The sequence below is a fragment of the Echinops telfairi genome, unplaced genomic scaffold (genome assembly GCF_000313985.2).
Source record: "Echinops telfairi isolate 266 unplaced genomic scaffold, ASM31398v2 ScPeMD7_70;HRSCAF=299, whole genome shotgun sequence".
Taxonomy (NCBI): Eukaryota; Metazoa; Chordata; class Mammalia; order Afrosoricida; family Tenrecidae; genus Echinops; species Echinops telfairi.
Genome location: NW_022103968.1, coordinates 3784134 through 3803145, shown reverse-complemented (window position 1 = coordinate 3803145; position 19012 = coordinate 3784134). Strand labels below are relative to the sequence as shown.

The window sequence follows — 19012 nt, the reverse complement described above, 5'->3', positions numbered from 1 at the left end:
GGAGTGTGCTCCGATTACGTGCAATCAATCCACTCGGAGGCAGATGCTATCGCTTGGGAATCGCACCTCAGGAAGGCAACTCTGTGAAGTAAGGATGCTTGTTTCTCTCTAAAAGCTCCAACTGCTGACGCGCCTGCCAGCCCCTGGGCAGTCAGGAGGCTCGGGCCCTGCCTCAGCCCTCCCCCGCACCCCCACCGCTGGCAGGGCCGCCCACAGACACACTGGCCCATTGGGCCTTGCAATGCGTTCCTCAGAAACCTCTGACCATCCTGTCTTGGACTTCTACAGTTTGGGCTGAGGTGGCATTCCTTAATAAGAAAGCCGGCCGTGTGCGTGTGCGTGTGCGTGTGCGTGTGCGTGTGCGTGTGTGTGTGTGTGTGTGTGTGTGTGTGTGTGTGTGTTTCCTGGAGCATCCACACGCTCATCATTCCCAAGTGGCACATGTGTGTGTCCCCTTAATAAGAAAGCCGGCCCGTGTGTGTGTGTGTGTGTGTGTGTGTGTGTGTGTGTGTGTGTGTGTGTGACATCCTTCCTGGAGCATCCACAGGCTCATCATTCCCAAGTGGCACTAAAGAGATGCTGCCCGCCCCTCTGCTGTGTCATTCCAAATGTCACCAGGACATGAGAATCTTTAAGAGACAAAAGAAGCGCCTCATTTAATGATTCCCATGGAAACGAGGAGGACTTTGTCTGGTTGGCCCCATCTTCTTCCCGCTGCTATTTTCAGTTCTTACATTGATCCACATCTCCGTGGAGTGTGACCGTGGCTGTGGGCTCTGTCCTTGGCAGTTTTCTGGTTCCAAGTGTGTGCCCCTCGTCTGTCTGTTCTTCCTGCGTGTTCCCAGGCCCGCCCTCCCCTTTGCCTTCTGCCTGCAGTGGATACCGGAGCATGAAGGAACTGACCCGTCCCCCGAGGGTGAGCGCACATGCCTCAGTGCACCTGAGATGTTCGACCCCAGTGACCCTGACCCTGTGGCCTCCTGTCTGCCTGGTACTTGGTGGGCTTGTCCTGGAGCACGTGCCCACATTCGCTCCGACGTGACTCTGCCCAGCTGGGGTTCTGACTTCGGTCACACTAGATTGTCCTGTCCCTGCATTGTCTTTCTCCTCTTGGTCCAGGACCAAGGGTCCCAGGAGACCTCTGGGTGGTCAGCTTTGTGCAGCCACCAGGCAGGAGCCTGAGGTCACTAGCCCTGTGGGCACCTGTGTGTAGACCCCTGCCCTGTGATCCCCTACCAGCCCCCACAATCCCTGGGGCGATAGAAGAGCCGAGCAGGCATCCAGGAAACTCACCCAGAGTCCCAGGGGCTCCAGACCCCAGGTCCTCGTGTTACAGAGAAGGAGACAGACGGTCAGATAGGCTGGACCGGCATCCGAGCTCAGCAGGGTGTCCACCTCAAGGCCCCTCTCCCGGTCCAGTAGGCACGTGGGCCCCGGCAGCAGTATGACTTCCCAGGTAGGCGATGGCTTCTTCAGAAGAATACAGGAAAGCAGGTCCTTTCCCGTGACTGACAGCTGCTAAGGCTGACCCATGCCACGGTATTTTTGATATGAAAGTTGGACATTGAGTACGGAGGACCGAAGAAGAATCTATGCATTGGAATCGTGGTCCTGGCCAAGAGAATTGCAAGGACCATGGACGGTCCAAAGCACTCACAGATCTGTCTTGGAAGAAGCATAGCAGAAGGCTCCTGAGAAGCCGGGACTTGGTCTGCCGAGCTTTGGGCAAGCTCTCGGGAGAGACAGTCCCCGGAGAGGGATGAGCGTTGCGTTAGGCTGGCTCATCTGGAGAAACAACCCGGCGACCCTCCGCCTGCGTTTAAGAAAGAGCTTTGTATCAGGAGGTAATTATATGTCAAGAAGGCATCTGAGCCCAGTCCAACTTCGGGCCACAAGTCCCTCTTCACACACACACTCACGGGGCCAGTGCAATGACGGAGAAGGGTGAGCCAGGGAGCTCACGGGCAGGTGGGTGCAGAGTCCCAAGGTCAGTGGAAATATGGCAGGGCTCCGGCGGCTCTCAGGGTCGGCTGGCCCACCCGGGGCCACCCCTGGAGGCAGACAGAGTCCCAGTAACGTCGCAGAGCAGTTCCGTAGACCCTCACGCTCATAAAAAACACTTGTGCATCAAGGAGGTGTCAGCTGTCTACTGTTTGATTGACAGGTTTGGCTCCACCCCTAGCCAGGATTGCCTAGCTGACTTAATCCCTCGCTACCACAGACATCGCGCTCGGTGAGGTGGAGAGGAAGGAGAGGAAGTCCCTGGACAAGATGGATGGACACAGGAGCTGCAACGATGGGCTCAGACCTAAGGACCACTGCTCTGAGGGTGGTGCAGGGTCAGCCAGGCAGGGTTCCATTCTGCTGCCACTGTTAGCCAGTCAAGTGGAGAGCAGCTAACAGCAGCCAGGTTCTACTGACCACTGTCTCTCAGTGCGGCGCACTGTGGGTACCTGAAAATGGCCAGGTCACTCACGGTGGACGGAGTTTGGCCGAGTGTCCAGACTAAGACAGACTAGGAGGAAAGGCCTGGAACATTCTCTAAAAGCAGCCCTTGAAAAACACCACTGAGCATCTTCTACTCTTTTTTTCATTATTATTTATAGATCATTTTACTGGGGTTCTGACAACTCTTATAACCATCCATACATCCATTGGATCAAGCACATATGTACATATGTGCCATCTTCATTTCCAAAACATTTCTTTCTACTTGAGCCCTTGGTATCAGCTCCTCTATTTTATTTCCCTCACCCACCTTCCCACTCTCATGACCCCTTGACAATTTATAAATCCTTATGATTTTCATATCTTTCACCAACCGCTGCCTCCCTTCACCCATGTTTCTGTTGTTCGTCCCCCCGGGGAGCAGGGGGAAGTGTTGTCACTACTCCCATTCCTGTTCCTGAGGGGTTTATCTGTCTTGGATTCTGTGAGTCAAGAGCTCTTACCTGTACCAGTGAACATGCTCCAGTCTGGCTGGGTTTGTAAGGTAGAGCTGGGGTCATGAGAGTTGTGGGTGGGGTGGGGGTCAGAGCTTGTCGATGAACCGTCTTCTACTCTTGGCACACATGGGGTTTCCATGCGCTGGAACCAGCCGGATAGTAGGCACTACTGTGTGCAGCCTTCCAGCAAGACTAGATGCCTGGTGAGGCCGGGCAGGCTGTAGAGGGCCGGGCAGTGGGGAGGAGATCCACAGTCCCCATGGGTGCTGTGTGACGCTGGATGGACAGAGAAGCAGAGCCGCTGACATTTAGCCGCTGCATCAGAAAGAGCTTTCTACTAAGAAGTCACCTTATATCACGGAGGCGTCCCAGGCTGCGCAGCTCACGTCCACGGGTCTGATGCTGGGAGAATGCTCTTCAGACTCACACAGCTGCAAGTCCATGATGCAGAAAGACGGGTGCAGAGATGCACGGATCCAAGGTTGACAGGGACATGGCAGGGGGCTGACAGCTCTTGGGGTCTGATGGCCCACACGGGGCCACCTTGTGAGGTGGGCACAGTCCCAACAAGCAGGCAGGAGAAGAGACGGAGAGGGGGGAGGGGTCTGATCCTCAATGTCTTGCTTATAAAAAAGCCGTAACTCCTAGGACGCAGCATCGGCTGGCATCTGATTGACAGGCTGGACTCCATCCCTCCCCAAGGGCAGATTGACTAAAAGCGAACAACCACGGGCTCAGTCCTCCCCACTCTCCAGCCAGGTGGCCTTGGGACAGCTGACGTCTCGAGTCTGAGGTCTAAACCACAGTAACTAGGCCACCCTGCTGGGGAAGCATGGGCTGTGCCCCTCAAGGTTAAGTCAGCAGGCCAAACCCACCTGCCACTCCGGGGAGAAAGATGCGGCTGTCTGCCCTCTCCTCTCCGGTGGCTCGGAGTCAGAAAGGACCGCACAGCAGCAGGCCCGTGCTCTATTGCGGTCGTTGCAAGTGTGAACTGAGGCGGACCTTCTGGAAGCCCCTTGCAGGAGAAGGCTCCTGCAGTGTGCTGGCTCCCTGCTGCTGGGCAGGGCGCGTGAGCCCCTGACTTCCTGGTGGACAAAGCAAAAGCGTACGCCTCCTGGCTGGCATTGCACAAGCCTGGGGAGAGAACACTCCCCGTTTTATAGGAAACGCAAACGCATTCTCAGCACTGGGTCCAGAGGGCCCAGTCTTGGAGCCCGACGACCCCCTGGACTGCGTTTCCGTCCTGGTGCGCGTCCTTCTGTCCGTCCCACCAGGAGGGAGGGTGTGTGGAGGATGGGGATCGCCGCTGGGTGCGGATTGAGGTGGAGTCTCCTCCCCAGCGTGTCTGCTCGCTCCTCTGAGCAGAGACAACGTGGTGATGATGACGGGGGAGGAAGGGTCGTGTGGGGTGAGACAGGAGCCCTGCCCTCACTGGGCTTTCACGGGGACAGAAGTCCTGCCACTGGGGTCCCTGAGGGACATGGGAGGTGAGGAATGCTACAGGGCTGGGGAATCTCACCTGGGCATTGGGGAAGGGGTGGGTCCGACCGGGCCACCTTTCTGCTATGGGGTCACTCATCTGTGGAATGGGATGAGGTCCAGCTTTGGGAGTACGGCACCAGGAGATGTTGGCACCCACTAATAGCATGGGTGTGTTCACTAGTAGACACCACGGCTTTGCTGGAAGACTGGTGGTGGCAGAGAGCAGCCCCAGGGGGCCTCGGGGGCCGGCTAGGGTAAAGGGATGCAGATGCCTCCCTCTTTTCCACGCCCTTCAGAGCTGGGAGCCTCCTCCTTCGGCTGGAGTTTAGAAAAGTGGAAGCTGAGGCTTCGATTTTCCAAACTGGAACTTTGGGAGGCTGTCCGAATGGTGGCCACCTTCCTTTGGCTGGTAGGGTCCCGCCCACGGCCACTGGTCAACCCCTGGGGGCTGCTGGCCCCTGAGTTCTGGGGGTTTCTGACTTCCGTGGAGTGCACACTGGGCAGCTAACCGCAAGCTCTGTGGTTTGAGCCCCCCACCCCCACCCCGCTGCTCCGAAGGAGAAGGATGAGGTTTTCTGCTCCTGTGAAGACTTAGAGCCTCAGAAGCCACAGGGACTGTCCCAGGCTCGCCGGGAGCTGGAATCCACGATGGCAGAGAATTATTTCTGTTTTTTTTTCCTTGTTTAAGCATCATTGCCACCTCTGCAAGGAGCATGGCATTGGGGGTCACATCTGGCTACATCTGGTTTCTGGTGAACCCTCCTGGACCATGTGACCAGGGTCATTGGGAGGATCAGGGAGACACCATAGAGGGAGGTCACGACCTTCAGCACCAGGTCACCCCCCCAGTTTCCCCAACTCATGGTGACCCTCCCTCCTGCGTCGGAGTGATGGATGGAGACCAGTGGGCCTTGGCGTCCCAGCGAGCCTGTCCTCGGGCCGCTTTTGCAGAAGCTGGTTCCAGGCCTTTCCTCCCAGTGCCTTGACCCGGTCAGCAGCAGAGCATGTGCCCTGTTAGCACCAGTGACCTTTGCACGAGGGACTTCATATCCTTGTAACTGTGAGAGCCGGCAGCCAGCAGCGCTGCTCTGGTCCCCGAGCCGCGTGCACTGGCCTTCCTGTTCTCCGCAGATGTGGCCCTCAACCTGCTCAGGGCATTGTTAGGGGCGAGGCCCCCGACACACGAGAACATGGCCGCAGGATGAGGAGGTCTGGGGGCAGGGGACATGCAGCCCACCCTTCCCCCCCTCCCCTGGGCTGTGGGCTGTGGGTGACAAGAAAGGGCAATGAAGGGTGGGGTCTCCCAGGAGGCCACCTTCAGCCACACTGTCCCTTCAGTCTCCAGTGTCTCCCTGGGCACCCTGGGCCCATGCGGTGGGGAGCTCCAGTGCCCACCACCCAGGCTGAGCCGCAGAGACAATGCTCAGTCTCCCTGAGGCCTTGCCCTGCGACTTAGCAGTGGCAGCGGAGCAGGCAGGGTGCCCACCAAGCACTGCACTTTTGGGTCCATGTATTGTTCCCGGCGGGAGCGTGGCATGTTTCTGAGACAAAGCCGGGCTTGTCTTTCCCTCAATGCCACAGTGTTCGCTCGTGTGGAGGAAGCTCTGCCACCAGCGCACACAACTTTCTTCGTGGGCAGAAAAATAGGTGCCTGTCCTCCCCGGCAGCCTGCGATGCCCAGGCGCCAGTGCCTCTGCTCACAGCCCAGCGGACTGGGTCTCTCGGAAGCACTCCTCCTGGAGGGGACTCTCCATCCTGGGGAGACAGGCGCTTCGTCCCTCCTTGAGTCTGCCCACCCGTCCAGGCGGCCCCTTGTGCTCCTCTGTCCTGGCACCAGCCACTGGTCCGGAGCAACCGCTGACACTGGCTCTTATTAACAAACTCGCTTAGACTGGTCAGATCAGATGGCTAAATGGGGGGAATGCATAAACTGAAACATAGGCAGATATTTGGCAAATGTGCCAATTTGACCAAATCGCCAGATGATTAGCAGATGTTCCTTTCACCTGATTCACTGCCCTTTATTTATTTATTTTCATATTAACACGCCCAGGTAAATGAAGCTCACGCGTATTACATGTCTCGTGCTCCCCAGAAGCCAACTCCTGACAGAGGTTGTGCTAGTCTGGGTACATTAGAGAAACAAATCCACAGAAACTCATATGTATCAGAGAGAGTTTTATAGAAAGGGTAAGTGCACATCAAGAAAACATCCCAACTCAGTGCTGCCCAAGCCCGTAAGTCCAACATTAACCCATATGTCCGACATCAATCCACAAAGTCCTCCTCCAACTCACAAAACAGACACAATGATGCCAACTGCAGGAGGAAAGATGAATCAGTGAATGTGTAAGCATCTCAGCGCTGGCAGGGGTCTCCACATGGCTGCTCCAGCACCCAGGGCTGCATCAGGGTAGGTCCATGTGGCTTCTCCTTGAGGATGTCTTGCAGGAAGTGAGCCTTGACAGCTGAAGCAGGGAACTGGCTAAGGCAGCTGCAGCCTGGTCCAACCACCAGAAAGCAAGAGACCTGAGAACTAGAAAGGCGAGATTGAGCCATTTATCTCTCCGCCCTTCAATTAACCCCACATGTGTTTATCGGCCAGGTTGGCACCATAAACTACCTCAGAGGTGGACAACCCCAAACTGAACTCCCTGCCACCAAGCCGGTGTCGACTGAAGGTGACCCTGCTGGACAGGGTAGAACTGCCGCTGTGGGTTTCCCAGCCTGTCCTCTGGACAGGAGTGGAAAGGCTCGTCTTTCTGCTGAGGAGCTGCCCATGGTTTTGAACTACTGACCTTGTAGTTAGCAGACCAAGGCATAATCACCACACCCCCAGAGCCCCTGGAACAGCCTCTTGGTTCTCCTTAAATGCTTAAAAGCCAGCTCAACACACTGACTCACTCAGCCCGTGAGTGCCCTCCAGGTGACAGCTCAGTGTCCACAACCATCTAGGTCACACAGAAACTAGGAAACAAACCAGCAAACACACCCCTTCCACCACCTGTCGAGTCAGACTCTCCTGCCTGGAAGGGGCAGAGGGGAGCTGCTCCACCCGCTGTCTGGGAGGGGCTCTCTGGGAAGCCTGTTGGCAGCCCTTTCTTCCAGGGCACACTGCCGAGTGGGCGCAGCTGCTAAGGCAGCTCCAGTCGTGAGGGCCACCAGAGACCTCGCTCAAGAGGACCAGCCTCTGGCTGAGGGTCTGCAGCTTCCTCTGTTGCCGGGGAGCACGGGTTGTGCACTGGTTGCCCTGAGACTTGAACCCGCCCCGTGGGACAGTCGGCCTGCCCACAGGGTTCTCCGGGCTGAGGCTGTGGGGAGGAAACCTTGGTGGTGCATGACTACGTGCTTGGTTGGTTGAGCTCTGGAAAACTACCTGCTGGAGCCCACCCATCGGCACACACACTCTCACTCACACACATGCACACGCACACTCTTACTCACACACACAGACACATGCTTGCACACACGCATGCACACAGCGACACTCCAACTTAAGAGAGATTATCTCCAGGTCTGTTCTCCCTCTGAGCCACTGGTGGGTTTGAACCGTCAACCTCAACCACTGACGCCACAAGAGCTCCTTTGCCCACACCCCAAGGCACCTGATAACAGAACATCCCTCTCTCTCTCTCACACACGCATGCCTGGGGCTGTCAGAGCACCCCTGCCCCATGGCAGGGAGCAAGGAGAATCTCATTCCAGTCTTCCCAATTCCATGCTGCTCATAGTGGGGCAGGATGGGGACTCACGGACGTTTGTTCTTGCAAAAGAGTGTGTCTGCCAGCCCATTTGCCCAATTCCCTCACCCAGAGAGGAGAGCATGCCCCTGAGAAGCATTGCCATGTGTGCCTGGGATGGCGAGGGGCTGGCGAGGCTGCAGAAACCCCTCCTGGGCAGCAGGCTCGGGGCCTTTGCCCAACGGCTGCCCAGGAGCAACTGTGACAAACATGGGGACGCTCTGCATGCCTGCAGTGGCTGGATGCAATGGACAGAGAGAAGCCAGGGCATCACTGTAGCAAGAATAACACTGCCGTCAAGATCCCCACCCCACCCCACTGACAAGGTGGGTTGTGTTGTAAGGAAGGCGGGGCGAGATTCTTCCCCATCCTCCCTCCCCCGGGCTCAGTCCCTGCCAACAGCCTCTATCCCAAGCATTAGAAAATACCAAAATTAACAGCTTTGATGATGCCTGGAAGGTAAACAAGCAAGCTGTGAGAGTTGGCAGAGTGTGGGCATGCGCTCGGGGAGGATGCCAAGACTGTATTCTTCCGACACGTGTCTTCCCAGCTATCCCCGGGCCGAGCAAAGCTGCCCAGGGGTCCACCTCAGAGGCCTTAGCCACCGATTCCAGCTGCAAGGCCTTTATAGCACCTTTTCTTTGCAATGGCTCCTGTCCTTTGGCCTGTCCAGAGGCAGGCGGGCACGTGTCTGGTTGCCACGGGAAGGGGGCGTGACCAAGCACTGTCTATTCACCATCCGGTGCCATCTGGGAGCTGGGTCAGTGAGTTCTTCGCCTGAGTCCAGGCAAGGAGCCCTGGTGGTGTAGCGGCTGTTTGCACCTTGGGCTGCTAACTGCAAGGTCAGCAGTTTGAAACTACCGGCTACTCCTTGGGAGGAGGGGAGACGCTCTCCGCCCGCGGAGAGTTACAGTCTCAGAAACCACAGGGGCTGTTCTACCCTGTCCTAAGGTCCCTGTGAGTCAGCCTCGGCTTGGTGCCAGGGAGTTTGGGGGTTTTCGGCTTGGTGGGTCCAGGCAGGCGTGGCACGCTGGGGCTGCAGAGAGAGGAGCGACTGGCCACAGTGACTTGGAGCCCGTCAGGACCAGCTGTCCTCAGCGAGAGCAGGGAGGGGCACTTAGAATGTCCATGTGGTGCCGTCCCACGAGAAGTCAAGGGGAGCCTGACCCGTCCTTCTGAGGTAATATGATGGTTAAGTTGCCGTAGAGGTGTTTGGATGAGTCGCTGGGCTGCTTGTGTCCCTTGGCTGGCCATCGCACGCAGCCCATCGTCACCCTCCCTGCTGAATGGATGGGGTGGTGGCCACGTGGCTGCCATTCCACGTGCTCAGTCGAATGTATCAGAACAGCTCGGCCTTGTTTGGGAGGCAGGGGTCTGGGAGAAAGAGGCCGAGAAGAAGGAATTAGGACCCGGGGTTGTGAGCATTTACAGACCTCTACATGGTCGAAGCCCGTGGACTCTCGGTGTGGTTCGATTCGGCTTTCCGTGGCTCTGTTTTGTACAATGGCACCCACAGTGAAAAGCTCGCCTCTCAGATGCGCTCCGCAGCAGTGCGGAACCACGGGCCTGTGCCATTCTGGTGCCGTCAGTACAGTCTGACTCCAGGCTCCCCCGTGTGGGCCAGCCCGGGGTTTCCAAAGTGCCAGGCCTTTCTTCTGCGGCTACCAGGGGATCAGTTTGAAGCACCAAACTTTAAGCTGCCATTGAGCTCAGCAGGCGTCAGCTGAACCAGACAAGCGACCCTGCTGCTGGTGAGTCAATCCAACTCATAGCTCAACCTAGACGGTTTCTGAAACGGGTCATCGCTATGGGAGCCTCCGGCCTCCTCTACCTCCCACAGAGCGGCTAGCAGCCCAACGCCAACCCACAGCACCAGCTGGACTCCTCGGGGCATCGACTCCCAAACCCAAAACCAAGCGCACTGACATCGCCGCCCAGGTGCCACACACAGCGACCCTGTAGGACAGGGTGGAAACTGCCCCTGTGGGTGTCTGGGGCTGGAGCTCTTGACCGGGTGTAAAAGGCTCCGCTCTGACCCAAAGGACAGCAGCAGAATTACAGATCGGCAGATAGATCCCACCCCCGCCACACGCAAGCTGCCACCCAAGCTGCTTCCCACCCGGGGGTGGGGGCGGGGGTGGGGGGCTCTCTAAGGGGACTTGTTGACTTTGTCTGTGTTTGAAAGGACAGGCCAGTCTCGTCCACCTCAGGCCATTATAAGGCAGAAACAAGTCTACGTTCCCCCCTTTTGTGGGACGGCGCGAGCGGACGGATTCCCCGGGTGGCCTTGCTCAGTCAGGAAGCATGATGACCTGGCTTGGTTCTTCCAAGCCACTTCCGGTATTCGCCGCCTGCGCCTCCTGCACAGTGGATTCCCTAGTCCTGATAGCCTGACCTTGTTCCCCTGGAAACTGAGGGACCCCTGCCCCTGCCCGTGTGCTCCTGGGACCCTGCAGCAGCCTCTCCCAGCGGAGCCTGCTCCCACAGACTCCCCTCTCCCCAAGAAGGGTCAGCTCGGGCTGGGCCTCTCCAGAGCACTCTGGACAGGCTCTGCTGCCGAGCTCTCTCCAGAGTGGGAAGGGATTTGATGAACAGTCCCGTAGCACAGTCACTTCCACCAGGCCAGTGAGTCACAGTCATCGCACATGTGTCCCGGGGGAACTGTGCCCAGAGGGTTTCCAATGGCTGATTCTCCTAACAGAGATCGCCAGTCCTTTCTTCGGAGCTGCCTCTGGGCAGACGCCCATCTTTGGATAAGCAACCGGGCATGTTACCCATTTGCACCACCCTCTCGGCAATCACCTCCCTGAGTCATCTCCAACGGGAGGGAGGTCGTGGGCTGGGTGTCTTTGAGAAAGCTATAGTCCCTGCCTTGACAGCGCTGAGCCTCCCTGGGGACAGAGACTCAGCCGTGGAGCCAATATCACCAGCACCTTCGGCTGGGATCTCACGTGTGGCACACCCTCGGCCCACTTCCTCGTCTGAGACACCTGCCTCAGAGCTCCCATCCGTTCAATGGACTCCTCCTCTCCAAGGGCATCGGGAGATGACAGAGAGACGGGCCGGTGTCTTGCCAGCAATCTCTGTCCTTTCCCTTACGGGAGGACCAGCTGGTCCAGGAGGGCCCTGGTGGTGCTGTGGGTTAAGGGATGGGCTCCCACCAGAAGGTCAGTGGTTGGACCCCACCCCCCAGCCGCTCCACGGAAGAAAGATGTCTGCTTGCGTGTTCCGATTAGCAGCCTCGGCTCCTCCAGGGAGCAGCCCCACCCTGTCCGTCCTGCAAGGCGCTGCTCAGGACCAAACTAGGGATGGACACCCGGCAGTGACCTGAGGAGAGGGCTGGTCCTCGGGGACTGGCGCCCCGCCCCTGCTCCTACGTGCAGTCATCTTGCTGTGTTCAAGCCCTTTGATGAGCATCACAGCAGCCCCGGCCCCCAGGCCCCAAGGCGGAAAGACACGTCTGTTTGATAAAGGCTTGCTTCAGAGCAGTCTCCCTGAGAGGTGACGTCCCCCAGGGGATGCCGGAACCCTCCAGGGACCTCCGAAAGCAGACGCCCACACTGGTCCTGGAGTTCGACTGGAGTGGACAGGTTCTCATTGCCAGGGAATCGCTAGGAGTTTCTTTGTTTCTGAAAAGGGGGCAGTAGGCCAAATCCGTTTGGGCCCCTGCCTGGGGACCAGAGGGGGTCTCTGGGCTGTGCTAATGCCCTGGGGTCGCTCAGCAATGCAGCTGCAAACCAATCTGGCGCGTCCGCTCACCGTGGTCTCCTCCCTTCTGCTGGGAGCTCCTGGCTCCTTTAAAATTACTTGCAACAAAGCCCTCCGTCTTTGTGATTTGTGGTTGATTGGAACTTACGCAGCCCTGGGTGTTGGCTAATCTAATCTCTGAGTGGCCTGAGACCTGCCCCTTCCAGCAGCGGGCCTGCCCCATCTCCCACGCCCTCCGGGGTGGGGGTGGGGGTGTGATTGGGTCTCACCACGCCTGCTGCTTGGCCAGTAGCCCTGCTTTGGAGCGGCTCCCAACTGGGCTCACTGGATTTAGTTGTCTCTAAGCTGCACCTGAAGGTCTGAGCATTTCTTCTTCAGACTCACCTGCAGTACTGGGGCACCTTCCACTCCTGGCTTCTCCCCTCGATCGTCCCCCGAGAAACACCGCCAGGGCACCCTCTCCTAGAAACTGGATGGAGTGCCTTCATGAGATAACTTCTTCCAACAGATCTGTCTGTTCTGGCCAGATGACGATCACGCCAGACAATTGGGGTGGGAGGACCATCCCAAGCCATGCTTTAAAAGGCTGTCTCTAGAGAGGCACCTGACTCACCCAAGGCAACCAGTTCGAATCCACTGGTTGCTCCAAGAATGAGAGCTGATGCCCCTGTGTGATTAACAGTCTGGGACACTTCTAGTCTGGGCAGTTCCAGTCTGTCGTATAGGGTTGCTGTGGGTTAGGGGGAAGAGATGAGGGGGTCTGTCTCTAGGAGGTCACATGGCCGATGACATGGAAGTAGCTGGCTGAGCAGTGCCTGGGTTTCAGGATGTCAAGTCCTGGGGGTCAGTGCCAGCCTCCACTGCCAGCCAGAGATGACCTGAGGTTGGGGCAGGGTGCCACTGATGCCTGATGACAGCAGCAAGCACAGTTTCCACCCTCCAGGTAATAAGGTCTCAAAGGCAGTGAATGCCACAAGACCATGCCACACTACGCCTATTGAACTAGGTGGAGGAATGCCCAGCTAGCACGAGCAAAGAGCACAGGTTGACCAGAAAACTAACTCTCTCCTCCCTCTGTCTTTTTCAGACTATAGCCCTGGCTCTTCCTCGGTGAGTACATCATTTTCAAAACTTGACTTCCGGGGTGCAGTGTGGTAGGCACAGGGGGGGTCAGGGGATGAGGGTCTCTGGACAGTATGCTAGGTGTGAAGCTAGTGCCTTCCCTGCTAGAACAGCCACACAGCACGTGTCTCCTTCTGGGTGTTTCAGGGTGTCAATCCAGCCCCTCTGAGGGCAGGAAGTTTGAGCTGTGTTGTGTCCAGTGTCCTGGGGGGCATGGTTGGGCAAGGCCGCCTGCTTCTCTGCCCTGGACTGGTGGGTCCTTCTGGAAACAGCCCTGCGGTATGAGCTGATCACGCTGGGGGCTGACTGGGGAGAACATGGCAGACACTCACGTGAAGGATGATTGCTCCCTGTCCCTCGGCCTCGGGGAAGACCCCAGAGAAGGGCACTCTTCTGGAGGGCTCGCTCAGGGACAGGGGCTCTTGTGTTCTCGGTGTCCTTGTGTTTAGGAAAAGTAATCTTGAGCACAATAGCATTGTTGTTGGTGGTGGTGGTGTTTCTGCTTAAGCAACCTTGGTCCGCTAAGTTCCCTAAAGAACTGGAGGGACAATAGTACAAAGGTTTTAAAAGTGGGTTCAGCTTATGGGCAAGTAGTTCTTGAGATGCCCATGTGCGCGCGCATGCGCACTTGCGTGCTCCTGTGGAGCCATGCATATCTTTGGGCATATGCATGACTTTGGGTGCCTTGGGGTGCCTTGGGGCTCATGTGTACCTTTGAGTTCATCAGTATCTTTGAGTTCTGTGGGTTCATGCATATCCATATGTGTACCTTTGGGTTCAGGTGTAACTTGGGGTTACACACACCTTGGATTCATGTACTGCTTTGAATATCTATATACTTTGGGGTTCATGTGTACCTCAGGGTATACGTGGGCCTTGGATTTATGTGTGTTTTTGTGTGCCTGTGGACTTTGAGGTGCATGTGTACCTTGTTGTATGTGTGTACTTTGAAGTTCATGCACAGCTTGGGGTTCCTGTGGACCGTGGACTTCATCATACCTTGGAGTGTATGTGTAGCTTGGGATACTCGTGTCTTTGGGCATGTGCACACCTGGGCTGTGGGCATGCACGTGACATGGCTGGTTTGCTAAAATGAGCATGCCGTGATGTTGACAACCAGGGTGTTGTCCTTAAATGTATAACCTCACTTGTAATGGCTTGACTCTGTTCCTGAATCGTTTTTAAGAACAATGATTCCATGCCTCTGCTGGGACTGGCTGCCTTTCACTCGCCTTTTGTAGGCCATGTGGCTGCATGAGCCTCACAGCTGGACACAGGTGTCAGTGGTCACCCATGTGAAGATACTCACTCAGTTACCCATGTTGATTCTCCTCCCCTAGGGCACCGGGGCTGGCTGCAGGTCCATCCAGAGAGAGCAGCCCCAGAGAGCTGGGGAATGCTGTGGTCCCACTTCCATCTTTATGGGGCACTGTCCTTCCAAACAGCATGGGTCACCTGGAGAAATGTCAGTGGTGGGCGTCGTGCTGACACAGCACGGGGGAGAGCAGGGTCTGAATGACGGGCACTCAGCTTCTCCTGTTGCCTCTGAATGCTAAGTCTTCCTTGGCACCGTGCGCTGAGTGTCTCTTGAGCTAAGGTGGCATCCGTCCATCAGAAGCACTTTCTGGTAGGTGCCGACCACGGCGCAGCCCCTGGCGGTACAAAAGGCTAACATGCTGGGCTGCTAGCTGTGCGGTGGGAGGTTCTGGTCCACCAGCAAAGGCCCGGAGCTCTGCTTCTGAGAAAGCAGCTTCCAGAAGCCTCCGGTTCTCAGTTCTACTCTGACGCACACGCGGGGGCTCCCCAGGATGACTGTGGGGTTTGCGTTGCTGTCCCCCCAACCCCAAGAGATGATTGTCCTCTGATGCATCTTCTTCTGAATCACAATACACTGTTAGAATGATGTGGCTGCTCCCGGCTGGCTCTGGCCCTCCACATGTCACCCCATGCTCTTCCCACCCTGGTGGGGTCCTGCCTCCTGGCAAGTTGTCCTGCTGTGTGGTGGTGGGTGGGCCATGCTCCCCTCACAGCGGCAGATATTAAGCTACCGTTCTTTAGGTCCTTTGAGTTGGCGCTGACTCATAGCATCCTCAACCCAATGAAACAATGTCGAAAAAACAAACCAATGTCCAGCCCCTCCCAACGACTACAGTCGGGCCTTGTTGCAGGGTCTTCCTCTTTTTCGCCGCCCCTGCACTTCACCAAGGACGATCTTTCTCCAGGGCCTGGATCCTCCTGGGCATGTGCCCAAAGTACAGGAGATGCATCTCTCCGTCTTTGCTTCCAGGGAGATTCAGCTGTACTTCTTCCAAGACAGAGCTGTCCACTGTTCCCGCCGCCCTCGTAAGATTTGGCATGCCCTGCCAACATCACAGTCTAAACAGGCCAATTCTCCCTGGGTCTTCCTTCTCTCCAGCTTTCTAACGCAAACACGGCACGGGTCAAGCACACCTTAGTCATCAAAGGGGCATCTTTGCTTTTTAACACTTGCAAGAGTCTTTGGCTTATCAACCGGGACCTTCCAGAAAGATTCTTACACCCCAGATTCCGAAGAGGATGTGGAAGGAAAGATACTGCTGCCAATGTCAGGCGGCTCCTGGCTGAAAGCACAGAATCCCAGAAGGATGTTTGCCTGTGTTTTATGGGCCGTGCGAAGGCAGACAGCTGTGCAGAACATAACAGATGATGGATAATATTACAGAGAACAGGAATTCCAGAACACAGCATTGTGCTCGTACCGAACCTGAACTTTAGACAAGGGGCAATTGTGCAGGCAATACGAGAGAATCCAGGGTGGCTGAAATCTGGGAAAGATGTTTGTCAGGGTTGGGTCCTCCCCTCACCATACTTATTCAATCTGCCCACTGAGCAAAGAATTCTAGAAGCTGCCCTGAGTGCAGAAGAAGGAGGCATCCAGGTTGGGGGAGCTTGCTGGAAGCGACACGGATTTGAGGCACTTGCTGGTGAAGGTCACAGGATGGACGACAGGCCGACACACAGGACATAGAATCATCACCGCTGGACCTGCAGACCACATCACGACAGGGAGACAAGATCGAAACTGCCCAGGAAATAGCCGTCAAGAAACCAAATAGCCTATTGAATTAGTCGAACTGCCGCTGAAGACCGTGAAATGGCTGCTATTAACATCAGCAAGAAACTGTTGGCAGCTCGTTCTCCAGCTTGGGAATGTGCATCGAGCTGGCAGGAAGGTTACTCCCGTGCTGCTAAAAAAAGAGAGAGATGTCCAACGGAGTTCCCTTCTCTGGTTATAGTCCCTGCCCTTTTGTGGGGAAACAGCAACAGAAACGAGATTTCTGACCTGCAGAAATAGAATCCATTCCTGCCCCCTGTTGCCCTGGATGAAGTGCTTTGCTAACACGGCGTCCTGGGGGCTGTTGTGGTGGTAGCTTTTTGTGTTTTGTTTTGTGCTTAGCATATTCCACAAGATGTGGGGATGAGGCTGCCCTTCCTGTGGCAACATCTGGCAAACCAAAGTCCCTCCAGCTACAGGGTGCTTGCTTTCTCTGACTCTGAGTCTGCCTGCCGCTTGCCTCAGGGATGGGGTTTCAGGATGACGAATTGAAGGGAACACACAGCCCATCCAACACGCCCCTTCCAGACTCCGCTTAGACGTAAGGGCAGCCAATCGATGAGCAGCATCAAATGTGAGAGTAAGTCGCTTGTGGTCGCAGCAGCGCAGGAAAAGACCAGAGGAATACGAGATGCGGAAATGAAAGTGCCGAGGACAGCTAGGCTGACGTTCAACTTGAAAACCGACGGATCCGGGCTTGGCCTGCTGCTGTCAGTTTCAGCACCTGCAGGTCTCCTCTGCTCAAGCTGTGGCTTTTCTTGCTGTTGGCTTTCACGCAGACCTGAAGGTTTAAAAATAAAGTGCAGGGGAAACCACTCGGCCCGTGCTTCTCGCAGCGGCGCTGGCTGAGGTTACACGGGCTGGCCTCTGTCCCAGCAGAACCTGCAGAGGGAACGGAGACACTGCCGTCCAGGCCACGTTTGATCCCCGTTTTCTCTTTTGACCACGTCCCCGGTTCTTCATCAGCGCGTGTACGCGTTCCCACTCAAGGTCCAATATGACCGAGGCCAGGCAAGCCATGGAGCGTTGGCTGCTAACCGGCAGGCCAGGGGTTCACAGACAGCCAGAGGCCTCAGGGAGAAAGGCCTGGCTGCCACTTCCAAAGGCCACAGCTGTGAGCCACCCTGTGGAGCCCGCCTCTGCTCTAACAGCACCCGGGGTCTCCCTGAGTCAGATCGGACTTCGTGCTGACCGGCTTGAGCTTGTTGCTTTTCAAAAACAGAGCCTGCGGATTTCCTATCTGAGCTAAAATCTGCCCCTGCCCCCCCCCCCCCCCGCTGCCAGCACTGGGGAAGTTATTCCTCTGCATGCAGGGTGGGCAGCAGATTGGAAGGCTCCCTTGGGAACTCGCAGTGATGGACAGGTCAGTCCAGCATTTGTTTCCGACCCCATCTCCCCACCCCCAGGGACGACTCAACATTCTTCCAGAAAGTTCCTCCTGAGAGAGTGTCACACGGAACCCTTTGTCACACAGCAGAAGCCAGGAGAACACACAGTCCCTGTTTCCACGGAGAAGGAGAAGGAGCTCTGAGTGCTGACAGCAGGCCCAGCCGAAAGTTAGAATTCGCGAGATTCACGGGAGGAATCTCTTTACGCCAACAGAAAATACAACATGGGTTCTCCAGGAGCATCCTGGCCCCCCAAGGCCGCACCGGTAGGAAAGAGGCTGAGGGGGTTGGGAGGGAACCCTCTCTTGTCACCATGGTGGACTTTTGTCATGGTCGCTTGCAGTATCACTTCTAAACTATTTTAAAGTCAGATTACAGAATATTATCCGGAAGCCTCCACCACATGAGAACCCAGCAGGCTCCTGTAGGACTGCGTCCGGTGCTGGCACAGGGAATCTGGGGTTCACGTTTCAGGAAGCCAGTTCTAAGCTACCACAGCTCTGCCAGAGAGGGCACTGGGGGTAACTGAGAGGAGCAGGTGGTGCTGGGTCCAGTGGGGCTGTCAGACCCCTGGGACATCAGGGGTGATATCTGAGTAAAACAATTCCCCTGAGCCTGGAGAGGCACTGGGAAGAAGAGCCCACCCCTTGTTAATCGTGCATGTCCTACACTTAGGACCGAACCAGACCTTTGTGTTCCCCAACAATCGGGCTTGCGACGTAGAGTTTCGGGGCGAGCTGTCGCTGTGCAGAAGCATGAGGCTCCTGGGGAGCAGGGCACGGGACCTAGGTGTCTTTGGCAGTGGGCCAGGCGTTGGTGTGCGAGGTTCCCTGCCTGAAGTTGGCATTTGAGAAGCAGATGGCTGTGTCGGCAGCCGCGTCTGTGCCAGCTGCCCGAGGTGCCTCAGCGCACACGCTGGGCAAAGAAGGTCTAGAGTTTGTGAAGCGCTTGTGTGTGCGAGCTATAGAGATTACTGAGAGTCCTTGAGCCCCTGAATCAGGGATGAGCTGTGGGGGTAAGTGACAGGACTGTGTGTGCCCCCACTCTGGCCCCGGGAACCTGCGACCTACCAGAGACTGCCCGCTATAGCCTGGATGAGAGCCACACAGGAAGAGGCCCCACTCTGCTCCCAAAGCACCTCCACATCAGCTGCTGGGGCAGTGTTTGCGATGCCAGGAGAGGGAGGGCCCCCGGAAAGCGCTGAGTGGAGAGATGTGGCATCAGGGCTCCCCTGGAAGCCCTTCGCCTCGCCTCGTTCTGATTAAGCAGCAAGTCAATCCCCACTCATGGCGCCCGCATAGGTCCCTGCGGGTTTCCAACGCTGTAATTGTCATCATATTCTTTAGGCTGCAATGCTGTATGGGAGTAGAAAGCCTTATCTTTCCCGTACGTATATAGGGAATATATATGTGTATACGTATACATGTCTATATGTGTATGTGTGTGTGTGGATATATGTATATGTGGGTGTTTGTGTATATGTGTGTGTATGTATGGGTGTGTGTGTGTGTATGGGTGTGTATGTATGGGAGG

At 56.4% G+C, this 19012-nt stretch overlaps 1 protein-coding gene across 1 annotated transcript in view; it reads left to right on the top strand.

Annotated features, from left to right (window-relative positions):
- The first annotated feature begins 12969 nt into the window (after window positions 1–12969).
- The window catches only part of PTPRE (protein tyrosine phosphatase receptor type E), an 81447-nt gene continuing 75404 nt past the window's right edge, over window positions 12970–19012 (top strand). Inside the window, exon 1 of the mRNA XM_004700872.3 lies at window positions 12970–12985. The gene's annotated coding sequence lies outside the window, so the exon portion shown is untranslated. The remainder of the gene's footprint in view (window positions 12986–19012) is intronic.